Source organism: Adiantum capillus-veneris, unplaced genomic scaffold, assembly GCF_014529385.1.
Source record: "Adiantum capillus-veneris isolate H3 unplaced genomic scaffold, ASM1452938v2 Hic_scaffold_269, whole genome shotgun sequence".
NCBI classification, from domain to species: Eukaryota; Viridiplantae; Streptophyta; class Polypodiopsida; order Polypodiales; family Pteridaceae; genus Adiantum; species Adiantum capillus-veneris.
Window position 1 is genome coordinate 189,911 of NW_028221398.1, and position 12,020 is coordinate 201,930.

General features: G+C 43.7%; 1 pseudogene; it reads right to left on the minus strand.

The window, feature by feature from the left end:
* Positions 1–538: 538 nt before the first annotated feature.
* LOC147417353 (uncharacterized) lies at positions 539–2,432 on the minus strand (annotated as a pseudogene).
* Positions 2,433–12,020: the final 9,588 nt, after the last annotated feature.

Sequence of the window (12,020 nt, forward strand, 5' to 3'; positions counted from 1 at the left end):
ATTTTTGTACATGAAGACAAATCTGTCAATTCACACTGATGTTGACATGTAGAGAGAGAACGGCCAATCAAAGTTAACCAAGCAGGCGACCTAGACCCTACTACTAATCATTCATCTAAGGCTATTTGAGACTATTCAATTTCACAACAATTCACTATTGTAGCAATTCACAAGGATCCTCTGGAAAATATATGCTAGATTGGAAAAGACAATTTATTGATTGCATACTATTGAAGAATTAATAGAAATAAATTGCTCAGTTATCTTAAACAATCAAATTATATCATCATTATTAATCACCAATTCTAGCATTTTTGTCCCATAAGGTTGAGGTAGAACCTATCTTGTCTTGGCATCACCTATAAATTATGAATGTTGGAAGTCTGAAACTATTGGTTTGTAATGGGATTATTATGCACTAATCAATGGGACATAATTGCATAGAAAAGTTGTCCTTCGGACACTATCTTGTAAGCAAATGAGGCCTAAGCATATGGTGAAATTTGCTAATGGTCAGTAGGTGAAGGAGCCAAAAAACGTGTGCCATGGGAAATGGCTCTAAAAGGGTGGCAGGGGTGGAAATGTGAGGTTATGAGGGGATAGGAGAGGTTAGAAATTATGTGTAATGTGAGGTTATGAGGTGATGGGAGAGGTTGGAAATTATGTGTAATGTGATGGGTGGAGAAGTGTGGTGATATAGGTATGGCATGGGGAGCCAATGTTTGAGGAGTTAATGGGAGGTTATGAGGTAATGCGAGAGGTTGAGAAGTGTGGTAGCCTATGGCATGCGGAGCCTTCTTTTTTTTTTTTAGTGCGTGGTGATAAAATGGCAGGTGTCCCTCAGCGCTACAAGGGTCACTTGGCCGCATTCAAACCAATGACCTGGGTCATGGACTAGGACGAATGCTCAACCAACCAAGCTATCTCCTTTGGGAAATACGTAGCCAATTTTATAAAATCATTTATGGGGGTGTGTTAGATAAGTTGGCTAGTAGGGCTTGGTGCCGTTGCGGGGAGGGTCATAGTTGCAACACTGCCGTTGTCTTCACGATGATGGGTGGAGAAGTGTAGCGGTTTTATATTAAGGTGAGGAGGTAAGGAGGTAATGTCAGAGGTTGAGAAGTGTAGGTAGCCTACGGCATGCGGAACCAATTCTATAAAATCATTCATGGGGGGATGTTAGCTAGTAGGGCTTGGTGCCGATGTAGTTGCCGGGAGGGTCATAGTTGCAAGTCATGAAGACACTGCCGTCGTCGCAGGTGGCCTTGGCACAGCCGAGGCGGGCAGTATTGGCCCAGATGATTTGAGTGTAGTGGCCGCAGTCGCCGCTGGAGCAGGAGTTGTCGCCGTAATTGTAGTTTTCCTTCTCGCGAACCCACGACGCCACGCACTCTGCCGGCCCATACCCCCGCGCCGCTGCCCCAGAAGATGTTCTCGCCGTAGGACCCGCCCGAGTGCTCCAGGCCGCATCCAGCTGCCCGCCTCTGATTGGCCCAGCTCTCGGCAAATTGCGCCACCTCATCACTCCACACCAACGGAGGCAGCCCTACCTCAGCTCGCGCAGCGTTGTGTGGCTCTAGCCACTCCCCCTCTGACGAGGACGATGGCCTCGCAGGGCTGTATGCCGGCTTCTCTGGCTCGGGCTCCCCGTACATAGGCTTGGGCTTCTCTGGCTGATACTGCTCTTCAGGCTTCTTGTAGTATGGCTTCTTATAGTATGGCTTGGGCTCTTTCTCCTCCTCAGGCTCGGGCTTCTTGTAGTATGGCTTGGGGTCCTTCTCCTCCTCAGGCTCGGGCTTCTTGTAGTATGGATTCCTGTAGTAAGGCTTGTGCTCCTCATACACAACTTCAGGCTCGGTGTCGTCGTACACGGGCTCGGAATCAGGCTTGGTGTAGGCCGGCTTCTCATAAACTGGTAGCTTGTACTTGGGCTTGGGCTTGTAGACAGGCTTCTTAACAGGATAAGATGGCTTGTAAGGCTTCGTGTACACCGGCTTCTTAACAGGATAAGATGGCTTGTAAGGCTTCTTGTACACCAGCTTCTCCTTCTCGCCATCATACTTCTTGTAAGGCTTCTTGTAGACTGGCTTCTTCACATCCTTGACATAAGGCTTCTTGTAAACTGGCTTCTTGTAGACAGGCTTCTTAGGATCATCATCATGGCTGTAGTAACGAGTATCATCATCCTCATCATCATCATGGTCTTCTGGCTTGCCATAGTGATAGCCCAAATAGTGCTTCTTCTTGTAGAACTTCTTGCCACCATAGCTGCGCACCTTCTTGTGTTTGGGCTCTTCTTCCTCATCAGAGTAAGGTGAGTAGCTGGCCAGAGTGGACTGGGTGAGAGAGAGGGCAAGCAGGGTGGCGAACACTAGGAGGAGCCCCTTGCTGAGAGCCATTGTGTAATTAAATGGCTAGGAAGAGGGGGCTGTGGCCTGGAGGTGGCCATGAGCCCCGGCCTGGTTTTAAAGGGACAAGAACGTGCCTCGATAAGGTGCGCCTCTCCTTAGCATTTCCGGACATACGATAGCCATCCACTGTACTGATGTCAACTCATAGTTCCCTACACAAGCGGATATGCCAAAGAAAGAACACACATGACTGGGACTTACAAGATGCAATTCACTAGTGTCCTTTTCCTTAATAGTCAGCTCTTTTGTAGCAGTTGGCACATGTACCATCTTCTATTCAGCTTCATACTCTCCTGGTTACTTAGGAAGTGTAATAGAGCATTTGTATCGCCCTCACGATAATTTTTTAGCTCCTCTTGATGTGTAGCATGTGGTGTATCAATAGGAGGAAAGTTTCTTGATAGCTCATTAGAGAGAGCTGGCTAAGGATCCCTAGCTAAGGACTTGCCAAAGCACTCCCTTCCAACGATAGGCTCTTCGAGAGCTATCTTTTAACTTGAGGTAGCCCTTTCTTGTAGTGCTTCATCAAAGTCTTGAGCGTTTCCATGGTTTTTACGTTGGCCTTCAATTTTGAACCCAGCCACTTTAGAATGTTTTCATCTTGTTCAAGTATCGTGTCGAACATTGGTGCTTGTTTGATGTTCCAAAGGAACAGCTCAATGATCTCTCAATCAAATTTTGGTTGAAGGAGAATCTTGCATTTTCCTCGAGAGCACGAGGAAATTTCTTTAACTTCTCTGGTAGACCCTTGGTAAGAGCTAATCTAGCCTCCATAGCTAGCTTACCAACATTATGACCATCGTCCAATTTATCAAACACCACAAAGTGAGTTGAAGTTACATATATCGGACACATAACTGAGAACTCCTTCAATTATCTTAGATTTGTAATTTTTAGTTCCCTCAATCCCTTGAGATACTTTTGATGCCTTGAGGACTCTAGGGTTTTGTACAATTTGGGGGCTTGTGTTATAATGAGCTTAGGGTGGATTCCATGAGGTGACAAACTCTATGGATTCATGAGAGCCCACCTTTGACACGTCAATTCCATTATCATCACCCTTATCCTAAGTTTTCTACAGGGATTTGGCACCTTGTGTGTTCCTTTGTGACATGGGAAAGAGCTCGTGTAGCACCAACTCTTTCGTTTTGTGTCTGAGCACATCAAATGTCAAAGAGACCTTTTAGTGGGGTCTAAGTCTCCCATCTAGATAGGTGTACAAACAAATGTCTCCCCTAGAGAGTGGTGACAATAGGGTGTAGGCCAAAAATCCCTCCCCTTGAGAATGGTAGACAACAAGGGTGCAGGGCAAAAATTCCTCCCCTAAGAGTTGTAAGCAACTAGGGTGTAGGATAATGTGAGTGTCTCAGACTACATCTACGTAGGATATTGCTCCATTGTCTTCTTCACTAGATTCTTCAGTGATGTTGACTTTGCCTTTATCTTTGTACAAACACCAATTGACCCATGATTATTTTTACAACAATGCACACAAGGGTTCATTTTGTAACATTTGTCGAGCAGATCTGTGGTTGGTGCGGTTGCAGTGTATGCACCTCTTCTTTGTTATTATGTTCCTTGATGACGTAGAAACAAAAGATCCTCCTAAAGTCTTTATATATCGGAGATCTTCTCCTAGTTCCATGGTGAGACCATAGAGTTGCATTTTGAGAGAAACTTTGGAGTGCTTGGCTATGGCTCCAAAGTGTCTCTCAAGTGTGACCCATGCATCATAGGAAGTAGTGCAGTTATCTAGGTAGTGGATGTAATTGTCCCCCACAACGGTGAGAATAATCCCTAATGCTTGCTCATTCGTGCTATGAATTGTGCTTGAGACTACCTAGTCTCAATTCTCTCTCCCTCTCCCAATGGTTGTGGATCACAACTGCTTCTTCATTAATTACCCCTTTGTTTTGATTTTCCAGGTATTTAAATCTTGGCATTCAAAAATAGTTATATTTCCTTAGCCATGGTGTCTCTTAATGTGTAATTCAAAGAAGGTCTTACCCGTTTTTTTGGGCAGTATCTAGTCTTCGTGTGCAATGAAAAATACTCCAAAAAGTTTTACAAAATAATTTTTGAAGTCACTCTCCACTCTTGTGGAGCACCTCTTCACAAGGCGTGCAAAAAGAGAAGACAATGAATCCTTTGGAGCAAGATTTCCTTTTTGGGATATCACAAGATACGCGTACTATGAGAATTTTAGGCTTCAGGTTGGTGTGAAATGTCCACTACAAGGGACCTTGAGGCTTCGGGGTTTTCAAGTTTTTAGGGGTGATAATTTTTTTTTGAGCTTGAATGGAAGTGGTCGATTTTCTTCTACAACGCTAGAGTATAGGAATGCCTACCAAGCTAATTCCTCACATTGCATGTTCTTTTCTTAAGCACACAAGAATGGACTCTAGTAAGCTAGAAATTTTTGATTGCTTACAGCAAAGGAAATCCAGTGAGGCTAGAGCAAGCAAGCAGGGCATGAAAAGGACTACCTAATTCAGAAGCCAAGAAAAAGTGTCTCGTCATCATGTGGACCTTCCCTACGGGATCTGTCGACCAAGGATTAGAATGGGTGCAATCTTAAAGTGTTGAGCATGTGCAGGCGGCCTTATGGAACCAAAACCCAGCCAATTTAAATCCGACCATATTGTCGGGGGTGTGAGCTCTGTCATAAAATCTAATATCTAACTAGCCCAAACGATTTTCTCATATTGAACTAATCATTTAATGTGGGAGAATAAATGGGAATAAGAGTAAGAATATAGACACATGCTTATGGATGTATCTCAACACAGGACCAAAGGCAATGGGTCCAAATGGGAGATGGTCTATCAAAGATCAATGCCAACTAATGGAGCTTGAAAAACCTTAGAGCTAGCTTCATTAAAGACCTCCAAAGGTTAGTGTTAGAAGTTGTCCTTACAGCTAGGGCCTTAGGTTAAGCTAGGCCCATGCTTTAGGTGTTTATTAGTTAAAGTGCTAGGCATGCTTGATGGCTAAGGTCCTTGGCCAAGCTGGCCTTGTGCTTGAGGTGTCCAAGTCCAAGTCAAAGGTGAGCCCTACAAAGAGGGGGGCCTAGCCTACAAGCTAGGGGCATGAGAGAGAGAACCCATGCTCATACTAAGCATGTACTTGCTCACTAAGGTTCTTGAGAAGCTTCCCATGCTTGGAGGGTAAGGTGCTTGAGGGCTTGAGTCAAATAGGTGCCCTACAAAGGAAGGGGCGAGCCCCAAATCTAGGGTAATGTTTGACTTAACCTCTCACTCACCCAAAGGGCACCCCTTCCTCAAGAGGCACATGGACACATGTCAGGTTCTCCCCATGTTTATCCACATGGTGTTCTAGCTTGAATCCTATTGGCTAGGCTAAAGAGGGTTCCAATGAGCATTTAGATTAATTATCAAAATATCTATGTATTATTAAACCCTCTCTCTCAAAGGGGTAAGGAGAACACTTTTCCTAATGCTACCCTTGTTGCTTGATATGCTTTATGCATGTGATTGGCTAGGCTTAGAGGGGTCCAATCATATTTGTAACATTTAATGGTCTAGTAACTTGTGTGTAGCAGAAAATAGCATGAACATAGTGAGAATTTCATTAGTATAGCTTCCTAATAAGAATAACAAGAGTGCTTGGGTGGAGAAAGCAACAAAAAGCATAACACCTAGTTAGATAGCATGAACAATACTTCAAAAGAGAGCGAAATTAAGTTATTGGCAACAGTTGAGGACCGGATTTGCATGGATCCGGTCCCCCCTTCAAAGGCTTTGTATTATGGTTTCTCCCATCAAGAGAGACATTTTACAATACAATCCTTTGTGTTCCTTCAATACAAGCTAGTGCAATGAAGATGGAAAGTTCATGCACTAAGCAAAACACTTATCAAACACAACATCAATTCCCTCACGGTCTCAAACCCAGGACCTCACACACCTTCGAAGATGGTGAGAGCTAGTGGGGTATGAGAGTAGATTGAGAGGAAGAAGGAGTATTCTTACGAAAAAGATGTACATCTCTTCACATAATCACTCATATTAGCATAGCTTAGCTTAGTAATTAGCATGGTAGAGGAGATGAGCATGCATTGAAGCTTGGCTCCTGGTTGGATTTGCATCACAAATCCAAGAGTTGTTGGTGTAGGCCTCCCTTCTCACAAGCTTGGAGTAGGTGGTAATATTTCCATTAAAGCTAGAGAAGGAGAGAGAGTCGTCTTTGCTTCACACATGAGATTGTGTGAGTGTGTGTGTGTGTGATAATTCCTTGAAAAAATCAGCCCCTCTCTCTCTCTTGGTCGACCCCCCATCCAATTTTCTCTTGCTATAGTCCTATTGGACCTCCCCAGGCTTAGCCAATGGAAATTAAGCACTATAAGTGATAGCCTTCTAACATGTGTCCCCCTTTCCCCTTTTGTGAGAGCTTTAGGTAATTATTTAATTCAACTAAACTCTCATTGGACCCCTTTGCCTCCTGGCCAATAGGAATCAGGCAAGCCATTGGGTTGTTGAATGCTCATTGGTCCCCTTGGGAGACTGTCCAATATTCTTCTAGAGAGCTTAATTCTTATTGGTTCTTTTATTGAGTGTTTTTTAAAATAATTAAACTACATTTACTCTAGCCTAATTCTCATTGGTCCACGTCCAAGGCCATCCAATAGGAATTGGGTACACCTTGTGGGCATCTGGCTAGGGAGCTGACATGTGTCCCTCATTCCCTTTGTGTAAAGGGAGCTTGTGTGTGTGTGTGTGTGTGTGTGTGTGTGTGTGAGTTTCTCTCTCATCCCCTACTTGCAAGGCTCGCTCCCTCCTATGTAGGGATTGATAAAGACTTTTTGTGACACACACTAAGCATCCAATTTCCCTAGTGTTTGGCCTTTGGACACAACCTTTGAATTTCGGAACCTTAGTATTTTGGAAGTCTTAATGGGCTGAACCTTAGGGTCTTTTAAGCCCATTGTTGCACATTGATCTTTTGCAGATGCCCCCCCCCTTTGGATCTCTATTTTCCCTCCTTTGGATCCCTACTGTGGCCTGTCTGCTAGCTTAACCAATATTCTATCTTTTTCTCCCCTGGCACTTCCCCATATTAAATGATCAGTTTAACATGAGAAAATCATTTAGGAGAATTAGATATTGATTATTATGACATTACCTCTCTCTTAAAATCATAGTCATCCTTGACTATGGGGTAGAGAAGACAAAGCATATTTATTAGTCCTTTTCCTAGCGGGTAGAGGATCCCTATGCTACCCTACGACATCGTTCCAAAATGGATGACTAGTCCATTTGGCGCTTGAGAGCCTAAGCTGCCACAAGCATGTATGCACATTAGTCCTATCAGTCTTCCATAGTAGAGTGGCAAGCTCTACTTGGTGTTTGGATGACGTAGTCTCCGCAAACTTGATCTAAGCATGCATACTACTTCATTTTTGTGCACAATAAAGAAAAAGAGAGTCTTATAAGATAAAAACTTTGTTCATTTTTAACATTTGTACATTTTCTTACTTTAGGGAAGCATTGACAAGGTTTAGGTTATCCTTTAATTGTATGCTTTGCATCCATCTAGCATCTTCAAAAGGATAATTTTTAAACTTAATAAGATATCGTCGAATAGTCTTACCACCTCTTAGTACCTTGTCTTCATGTCGGAGAATGGACTCGCGTTGTAGCACCTCTTCTTGGTCCTCGATCTCCGGTGGGTCTCCAATAGTTGGTTCTTGAGGTGTCTCTCCTTTGTAAGGCTTTAGTAGGCTCACATGGAAATCATTGTGTATGAGCCAATGGTTGGGCAACTTGAGTTGATAGGCCATCTCATTGATTGGCCTAAGAATCTGGCATAGTACCTTTTTGCTAACTTAGCCTAGTACTTTTGGTGTCCCGTAGGATTCTTGCCCGTCGTGTGCCTTAATCGATGTTACCATATACATGTGGTAGTGATGTGTGTGAACACACTAGGACCGCCGGGGCATTTTTTCCCTCTTTAGGAGGTTTTTTCCCCCGTGCATTGTATATACTCCATCACTCTAGGGCTATCTATCTTTCCATTGCACACTAAGTAATATACTCTCTATTGTGTGCCTTGAGCTTCCTTCGTCTTCTCCAAGCTGTGTGTGTTTCTCTGCAACCCTAATTCCAACAATTGGTATCAGAGCAGGTCATGTCCTCCCGGGCTTAGTCGCCAGCTGCTCCAGCACACGCCTGCTCACTTTCTCCGATTTCAGTGAGCTTTGGCAAGCGTTCGTAGGTCGACAAAATATTTTGGGCGAGCTCGAAGAGCTCGGTCTGCTCAGAATTTTGATTTGGGCTCATTTCGGCCTCCGTTTCCACTACGGGCAGTACTGCACAGGTTATTTCGTCATTTTGTGCAGATTTTCTGTCAGTGCCGTTTTCTGCATAACAGGTGCCTTATAGTCTTCTACGGTTTGTGCTATATAGCACAAGTTGTTCCCGCTCCATTTCTCCTATTTTCGGGCAGTTTTCACATCAGGTGCAGCATTTACCATGGCTGACAACAACAACACAGATGTGTTCAAGATGTTTGCTGCTGAGGACAGGTTGGATGGGGACAACTACCCTATGTGGGCTTATATGATGCAACACGTTCTTGTGTCAAAAGGTGTCTGGAACATTGTGCAGGGCATTGATGTACGTCCTGGTTCTGAAGATGTAGGCGATATTGAGGATGTTGCAGGTCTTGCTGCAAGGATTGCAGCTGTTAGAGTTGTTTTGCCTACAGCAGAACAAGCTCGTTGGGATGTTAAGGATGCACAGGCTCATGCATTGATTGCGTTGTCTGTGAAGCGCACCATTATTCCTCACATCCGTTCAGCAAAATCTGCAAAACAGGCTTGGGATATTCTAGCAAGTCTTTATGCAAGCCGCAATGAGGCTAAAATTGCTTTGCTGCGTAAAGAGCTAGAGTCGAAGATTATGCATGAGGAAGATGATATGGACACTTTCCTTGCTAGTGTCAAGGATATCAATGAGCAACTCATTTCTGCAGGTGAAGTCATTTCTGACAGTTCCCTTGTGCAGACTGTTCTTGATGCCTTACCAGATTCCTACCAGACTTTTGCTAGTACTTGGAGACTGATGACCCAAGGAAATCCTGAAGTTGTCAAGTTTGATGCATTATGCACATTGCTGCTGCAAGAGTCACTTTCCAGAAAAAACAGGACTAGGCAGCGTGCAGTTGAACAGGCTTTTATTGCTTCTCAAAGAAAGGGTGGTAACAGTAATGCAGCCACTTCTTATGGTTCTGCTGCGAGTGGCAAAAATTCTGTTCCTAATGCTTCTGCTGGCAGCACTTCGTCTGGCAATTCTGGTGATAAGGGCAAAAAGAAGATGCGTTGCCATTATTGTAAAGCCAATGATCACTTGATCAAGTCGTGTCCTAAGTTGAAGGCCAAAGAGGCTAAGAAGAAAGAGGGTGGTTCCACTGCAAATGCTGGTTCCACTACAAATGCAGCCATTGTTGAGTCTTCTGTGAAAGGAGATTGTGATGCTGATGTTGATGCAGAATGGGCTTTTAGCGAAGAGTGCACTTACAATCCTGCTGTCCATGATACATGCTTGTCAGTTGCTGCAGATTCACATGTGTGGTATTTCGACAGTGGTGCTACAAAGCACATTACCTCACATCGTGAATTGTTTACCTCTCTCGAGTCTGTCCCTCATGGGAATTCAGTCACTTGTGCCAACAACGCCTCTTATCCAGTTCAGGGAGTTGGAAAGATTGTGCTCACTGCTGCTAATGGCAGTTCCTTCACACTTGTTGATGCACTTTATGTACCTGGGATCAAGAAGAATCTATTGTCTGTATCTGCACTTGCTAGACTTGGACTTGTAGTCAAATTTGTGGATGACAGATGTACAGTTCATGATCTCAGTTTTGGTGATGAAATTGTTGCATCTGGGCTTTTGTGCCGTGGGCTGTATAAGCACACTTTGTATGACAAGTGTGGACAAAATTTTGCAAATGCTGTTGCAGATTCAAGGGCTATTTCAGATGCAAAACTTTGGCATGCACGTTTTGGTCATCTGAATTTTGCCAGTTTGCTGCGTTTGCAGAAATCTGATATGGTTGCTTCTTTGCCGCCTCTTGAAGCACCTATCAAACATGTTTGTGAAGGCTGTATTCTGGGTAAAATGCAGCGTTCTAAGTTTCCAAAGGATGGTTCAGTTAGGGCCACATGCAGGTTGCAGCTTGTGCATAGTGATGTTTGTGGGCCCATGCAAACTCCGTCCTTGGGCAATTACCTGTACTTCGTGACTTTCATTGATGATTACTCCAGGCATGCATGGGTATTTCCGCTTAAAGCAAAGTCCGAAGTTTTTATGTGCTTCAAACAATTTTTGGCTATGGCTGAAAATGTCTCAAAATGTATTATGGGCACCCTCCGTTCCGATCGAGGGGGGGAGTATATGTCTCATGAATTTAATGCATTTCTGGCTAGTCATGGGATAAAACACCAATGTACAGTGCCTTATACACCTCAGCAAAATGGTGTTGCTGAGAGAGGAAACAGGTCACTAACGGAAATGGCACGATGTATGGTCAAAAGTCAAGCTTTGCCGCATTCTTTTTGGCTTGAGGCCATCATGTGTGCCACTTATGTACTTAACAGGTGTCCTACGAAAGCTTTGCAGTCTATTACTCCATATGAAGCATGGCATGATAGAAAACCTTCTATTGAGCACATGCGTGTTTTTGGCTGTTTGGCATATGCTTTGGTGCCACAAGTGCAGCGCAGAAAATTGGATGATAAGGCTGTCAAATGTATTTTTGTTGGTTATAGTGCTGAAAGCAAAGGTTACAGGTTGTATCATCCGCAAACAAAACGTATTCTGGTTTCACGGGATGTAGTGTTTGTGGAAGATTCTGTTCAACCCTTGCTGTCATGTACTAGAGACAGTAATGTAAGCTCACAGGACATTTATGACACTTTGTTGCCTCTTTTCAGTGGTGGAAATACGAATGTAAGTTCCAATGAGGCAAATGTACAGCCTATGGGGGTTTCTGAAAATGTTTTAGAACAGCCTATTACTGATGCAGATGTACATGATGTACTTGATGAGGAAAGGGCTGAAAATGAGCAGGCTAGAGGTATGCCAAAATAGCTGGTGCACACTTTGCGTGACAGTAAATTGGATGCACTTTATCTAGTCGTACTCGTTCAGGCTCTCGCCATGCATCTTATGCATCAGATTGTTATGCTTTGGGCTGTGTCTAGTTTACATGATGTTGAGGAGCCTCTGTCCTTTGATGAAGCACAGAATTCAGAAAATTGGATTGCTGCCATGAAATCAGAATATGATGCACTTATAGAGAATGACACATGGACTTTATGTGATTTGCCTCCTGGCAAAAAGGCCATTGGTACGAAGTGGTTTACAAGTTGAAACGCAAGCCGGATGGTGAGATCGATCGCCATAAGGCTCGACTTGTTGCAAAGGGTTATGCACAACAAAAAGGCATAGATTATGAAGAGACTTTTGCTCCCACTTGTCGTATGACTACTGTGCATTTTCTATGTGCATTGGCAGCTCATTTTGGTTGGGATGTACATCAATCAGACATTGTTACTGCTTTCTTGAATGGTGACATATTTGAGGAAGT